The sequence below is a fragment of the Homalodisca vitripennis genome, chromosome 7 (genome assembly GCF_021130785.1).
Source record: "Homalodisca vitripennis isolate AUS2020 chromosome 7, UT_GWSS_2.1, whole genome shotgun sequence".
NCBI classification, from domain to species: domain Eukaryota; kingdom Metazoa; phylum Arthropoda; class Insecta; order Hemiptera; family Cicadellidae; genus Homalodisca; species Homalodisca vitripennis.
In genome coordinates this window covers 62,187,105-62,194,149 of record NC_060213.1, presented here as the reverse complement: position 1 = coordinate 62,194,149, position 7,045 = coordinate 62,187,105, and positions in this window count along the sequence as shown.

Genomic DNA, 7,045 nt, shown 5'->3' with positions numbered 1-7,045 from the left:
CAATTACTTATTTTCATAATTTACCTTAACCTAAACGTACCTGAAGATGAATTCTTAGAATTTGAAATGTACATTGTACGAAATAAAAATACATCAAAGGTTAAGTGTTAAAAAGGTTTATTATTGTATATATATATATATATTTATCAAACACTTTTCAAGGCTACCGGTACATCTGTAATATGTAATGACCTTCCTGAAAGTATGTTAAAATGTTCTTTTCTAAAATGTAGGCCAAAGTTGAAAGATTTTTTAATAATAGGTAATATAAAATAATATTAAAAAAAGTTATTATACATTGTAACAGTACATTAGTCAAACATGTTTTTATTATTTAGTATAGTTACGACATAAAGTATTCTTGTAGTATTACGACCAAAGCTGATCTAAAAAACAGATTGTATTGAGAATATGCTTGGAAAATAAAGGCATTTTATTATTATTTTCGCATCATTTTGTATCATCCAAATTTATCTTTATCTCATAGCTATTTTATAGACTTTGTTATGATTTTTAATCAGATAAAACTTTATAGATATAACAATTAAGTTACAGATCTATCTGCACTAACGAAAAGGGGTATTTTAAGTGACTAATAATCTATGAGTTAGTAAACAGGATCCTAAGTCCTGCCATCTCAGGATAAACAAGGAAGTCAAGGCATTGAAGGACTTTTCCACTCATTTGTTAGAACCAATGACTCAGAACTGGTTTAACACACCCAAGGCCATATACAACATGTCTAGTTGCTTTCTTACTCCTATACTCCAATTGCAGTGACCTTTTCATTTATGTATAACTGGTTTGAATAATTTGTTTTATTCATGCACTATTGATAGTTTAGAAAATAATAAATTTTGATTGCGTTATCTGAACACCCAACACGTTATTTTTTAATGTTCGTAAAACCTCTTGGAACTATATTGTAAGGATATCACAATGTTTTTTCAGAACCAAAAGTTTACTGCAAACTCCACAGTAATTAACTGTGTATAATAACCCTGAGGCAGAACTTACCAACACAGGCTGATAGAAGCAATGTTTTTGTTGGGCAAATATGCAAACTTAAGAGCCTATTTCATAAACGTTAGAAATACTTTGATATTAAGTATTCAAAGTAGATCATAATAGTATCTTAGTAAAGAAAATTATAGACTTGGATTATATAATGTGCTTTGGATAATGTATTACTTTATTATCCAAGTCAAAACAGTGTATAAATGAAACTAAAATGTTCAAACCAATAATGTCTTAAATATAATTAATACATTAAAAATAAATTAAAATGAAAAACTTGAAAATATAAGGAAATATCGGGATGATTTTTTTAAGAAATAAGTCCACTGATTCTTAACAACACCATTTAGGATTTAGAAAAGATCACAGTCAGAAGTGAATGGAGTTAGTCTATGATGAAACTAAAATTGTATAGTAATTAAATTAAACTGTTGTTGAAATTCTATATAAATTACCATTTTCAGCAGACTTCTTTAATAATAATTAAAATGATATTCACGACAATATTTTCAAAAATTCAAATTCTATCATGAAGGTTTTAATGTAATGTTTGTTGTGTTGATTTTAACAACTTCAGAGAAAGATTGCAGAGCTTCTTGTATATGAGAAATCAATGTTTTTGTGTAGAGATTTGCACACTCTGAATTTGTCATCATTCCAATTTTGAATTTTCCAAAACATCATGAATTTTTGCCTAGATGTATAAAAGTTTGTGATTTTAAAATCATTGTATCTACATTTTTTTATTTAACGTTAGCCCTATTTAGTTCTAATTTTCTGGTAAATATAAAATTACATTTCAATTCATAAAAATTTGCAAAATATTCCATATTTTATGTTATAAATTAATGTCATTTGGTATGGTTCTTATTTTTAACTGTACATTTGTATACAGTGATTATAACATGATTACTATTTTTGTATACACATATCTCATAAATGCAATAAAAAAAGATTTTTAGCAAAGTTATTTTTTGGATAACATATTTAAAGAATAACTATTTCCCACAGTTATGATTGTATGATTTAATTTATTTAAAGCGGGATAAAAAGAAATTTAAATATTAAACATTGTTTAAAACAAAATCTTCAAAGTCTGCAAAACGGGCAAAATAGTGCAGGAATTTTTCCTGGGTACATTGCAAAATAAATCACCAAGATTTTTGGGAGATATTTTGCAAAAGATGGCAGGGATCAAAAAGGTTATTCCTATTTTCAAAGTAAGACCTCTAGTTAGCATTTTACAAACTACTCTCTTTGCTGCCAGTGTATAAGGTACAAACAATCTGTAGGTGGAAATAAGACTCAGTAATGGAATAGGTTGCTTTATTAACAAACATCATAACAAATCTAAACATTTAAACAGGTACAGTATCATAACAGGGTTACATACAATTACTAAAGATTGGACACATTTGTTCGACTATTGTGATGCAAAAATATTGTTGTGACCAAGCTCATGGACGGATGTACACAAAAAATAATAACATCAATTTTCAACAGTTCATTTTTGACAACAGATTGAATGTGAATGTTTTATAGGAATCTGAAGGAATGTTAAACATATACTTTTTTTGAGGGAGGAGGAGAGTGGAAAAGGACAAATTTTTTAACAGGGCTGGCTCGTCGATTTATGCACACAAGGCGAAAGGCATGAGCATGACAAAATTTAGAGACAATGTGGTCGGGACTTACATTTTAGTAGATATATTGAATGTTACAACACCAAACAACCAATCATTTACATCGTATTTCTTTACACTTACTGAAACACAAATGAGGATTTCAAACCTTAATGTAATGATAATCTAGTGCGACGTCTAGATCTCTCCCATCGCTGTGTGCCGCCACAGGTGAGTATGAGCGATATCTCCCATCCTATCTTTGTTGTTTCAGATTATCTTCGAACAATCTTTTGTATAGACTGTATTTTCACCGTTCCTTGGGACATAATCTTACATTGGTGTTCGTTTGAGTTTACAGTTAATTTGTGTGTGTCCGTGACACATTGTGAATTTCTACGAGCATCTACCAATAGCATATTACACATTTGTCTGCAATAAATGTGTTGAAGCTGTAACAAATTGGGAAGCAAAAAAACAAAAACATTAGCTCAAAACATCAGAGTCAGCCCTGAATAAGAAATGATTTGATCAACTTGTAAGATAAAATGCTACATTTATATAGTAAAGCGACAGTAGTTTTTTTAAAGGTAAGGCACAGAAGAACGGAAAAATTTGAAAGCAAATTATGTAGTATTGGAAATAAGAAGTTTATCCATAGGTGGCAGAGCCTTACAACAGATCAACATCTTATTTAATTCATTCTCAAATCTCTGGAAACATAAAAAATATATAGAGATTTTCAAAAATAGCTTCTTTACAAGTACATCATTTTTACTCCATAAAATGCTTTTTATTTAAATTGTGACAATATTATTCAGCACTAACAACTGAGTAAATCTAACGTTTCTATTACATTATTAGCATCAATAAAAAACTTCACATATCCACAGAAATAATCTACTGATCTTTGATGTTGAATGTTTCTAAATCATATTTAAGTACAACCATTTAAAAATCTGACGACAGATTTTACTTGGCAGCTAATAGTATAAGTTGAACAACCAACAATACCACAGGCAGAATATTGATCTAAACAATATTCCACTGTATCAGTTCAGCTTTAAGTTGGTCCTCAGGTATACAAAATATTAGTAACACATAGACACAAAACATTCAATATTTACTACAACTATTATTAGGATATGTTTATGAGAGTGTTTGAAAGCTCTTCCCTTTTAACTGAGGTCTGTATGCAAAAATAATAAACTTTGATCGACCATGTATGTTTTCACAAAATATTACATAACTCTTGAAATAGAGTTTGAAATATTTAATTTCTATACTTTTCATTGGACGCTCATAACATAGGGAGTAGCCATTTGAAAAACACAATTACCTTTTAAATTTTGAATATGCCAAAAGAAGTAATATGTGAGAATGTTCAAAAATAGATTATTTTTGTAAAAAATAACATTTAATAATCAAACAAGAATTGGTGAAAGTAACAAATTAGAACAAGTTTGTTATTCTGACAAGAAATGTTCTACGAAATTTAATTTTTTCAGGGAAGGGAGGTTTTGAACACTCGTAATTCAATGTACTGTATCTATATATGTATTTGGTTATGAAGCCTGTATTTAGTTTAGTTTACAACACTGTGAAAATAAAGATTACACTTAATACTATAATAGTACAATGCAGGGGTTACACCAGTATTTTGTAAGGTACACTCTAAGTATGTTATCTTTAAGCAATTCATATTTCAACAGGATAACTCGTGTGAAGCAAAACTATGCTTCCGACTGTTCAACAAGAAATTAATATAACATGTTTAGATACTATAAAACATATTGTAAAAGCATTGATTGGGAAGCAGTAGTGACAATACAGCAACTTCAGTCACATCTAGCAAAACTATGAGTAGGGGAGTCATACGAAATCTCACAAACGTAAAACCAGGGAGACGACTAGACATTAGGACACCATCTTATTGGTGAAACTAATCACAAGTCACCAATTTTGTGAAGAGTGGTTCAGATAGAGCCTTTACAACTTATTATTGAAATTGATCCCGATAGTGTTACAGTTTGGAATTGCACTGAGACAGTTTCAATAGTTTTTTGCTATGGAGCATTAGCCAAAAGCGTTCTATTAGTACATTGGTGAAACTATCACAGAAGATAATGCACATGCAGCTGTCTCAAACAGCATTTCCCAACATACCCTAGTTTTATGACTTGTTAATATTTCTTTGTTTTTAAGTTAATGGTTTGTCCTCATGCTGATTGCTTCAAGTGTACAGGTATCTTGTATACTTAGTATTTTAATATTTATTTCATATAAAACGTCTGAGTAAGACTTTCATGACTTCATCGCTATACTTTGATTAGTCAAAAAAATTTTGTGTTTGCTTAACCTATGCCTTAAGTGTTTTTTTTCACACTTGAAGAAGAGGATAAGTTCCAATTATCATCAACTAGAGCAGTGACAAATGCCTGAAGTCCTGTTATTATTTGTTAACAATTTTATGTCTTCCCATTTTATTGTTTTTGTCAATATGTAATTTTATTATGTAATGTTTATGTAAAACCTGTGTGGCCTTGTTCTTCTCTTTTACAAGATTAAATGTTTTAACAAGTGAACAAAACTTAACTCATGGACTCTTGAAATGGTTGGGGTTTTCTCAACGTCCAGCCACCAACCAATTTAATAATGTTTTTGATCGATTTCATGACGAGCATGATCGATTTATTGAAGCACGTGATCAGTTTATTAGTATGATTAGTTTCTTGTGAGTTTCACCAATAATTGCGTCTCCATACCTGTATAACCTTACGAAAATACACAATCAATCATTAAAAACAGTTATAACACAAGAATGCCTATGTTACATTTTCTTGTTATGACGACTTTAAATATGTTCCCAAATTGAGTTTGGGATCAATCTAAATACATATTACATGTGTATACAGTTTCTTGTATAATTTCTGTAAAACCACGTCACAAACCCTAAACTAACAGTCCAAGGGGAAATAAAAATTCTTAAAACACTACATTACAACAATGGAAAATAGGTGGGGTTTTGGGAATGTCTAATCTAACAAAGGAATGGCTGCTAAAGGAAAAGTTAAGGAATCACAGTATTACACGTCATAGCAATCAACCAACATAAATGTGCCCTACAACCTAGGCTACATTCACAATAACCTGCTTAAGAGTACGTTCATTACATTACACATTAAAAATGTTCACATCCACTTAAAAGTAACATAGAATTTGCAACAAGATGTGTCCGAAACGTTTCTGATTTTCAGTACAAAACCCATACGTACAAGATTGTTGGGAAATTTTCACAGACTAATTTTAAGCTTGACTTAAATCTCTTCCAACTTTGGAGCCACCGGAATAAAAAGTTTGAAATGATCTTTGTTCAGACTCTTTCGCTTTGTTTAACTTCACCTCCATAACTAAAAACAAGATGGGTAGATTGTTGTTAGACCTCTTAAGTCCAAAGTCAATCAGATTCTTACTTTAACCAAAAGGAATCTATATACCAAATTTCAAATCTGTAGGACAACAAAAGTTACCACACAGAGATGACATACAGCCAGAAGGAAGAACTGGTCCTTGACCTTTTGATCCAAAAATTAATAACGTTCTTTCTTGGATCAAGAGAAACCTAGATACTACGTTTCAAGTCTCTACGAAATTTCCTATCAAGAGTTATCGCACAGACGGACATACAGCCAGAAGGAAGGACTGCTCCTTGACCTTTTGATCCAAAAATTAATAACGTTCTTTCTTGGATCAAGAAAACCTAGATACTATTTTTAAGTCTCTACAAAATTTCCTATAAAGAGTTATCGCACAGACAACACTTTTTTAAGAAGACTGTGTTGGGTTCTGAATAAAGTGGCCGGTTTAGGGCCATTCTAGAGCATATAATGATAAGGGCACAGTCTAAGGCAATCTAAGACAGTCGTTGATAAATTGAAGTTGCATCTTTACAATTCTTTATCATTATTAAAATGGTCTAGCACAGCACACAATTACGGGTGACCGGACTGCAGTTTTAACGTCAGCTGTGTCACAACTTTCAAAATTTACCACACGCGGTAATTTGCTGTAAATAGAAAATGAAGTCAGATACGTTTAGAACACTTCTTATCCTGCTATTAGTAATGATAATAGATAATAATTTATAGAATAGTAGGACTACAGAAAAAATCCTTGCATTACAAATAACAAAAATTTTACAACACAATGACAATGTATAGCTAACTGGTTTTGTGTTATTAAATTGGGTGTTATAAAATAATAACTATTTCTGTATTTAGGCGTCTAAAACTTAGCCATCACTAAGTAAAAAAAAATAATCAAAATGCATATAAGTCATGACGTGACAAATAAAAATTACTTTACTTACCTCTAACTTGCTGCAGATAGCTTAATATTTGTCACCT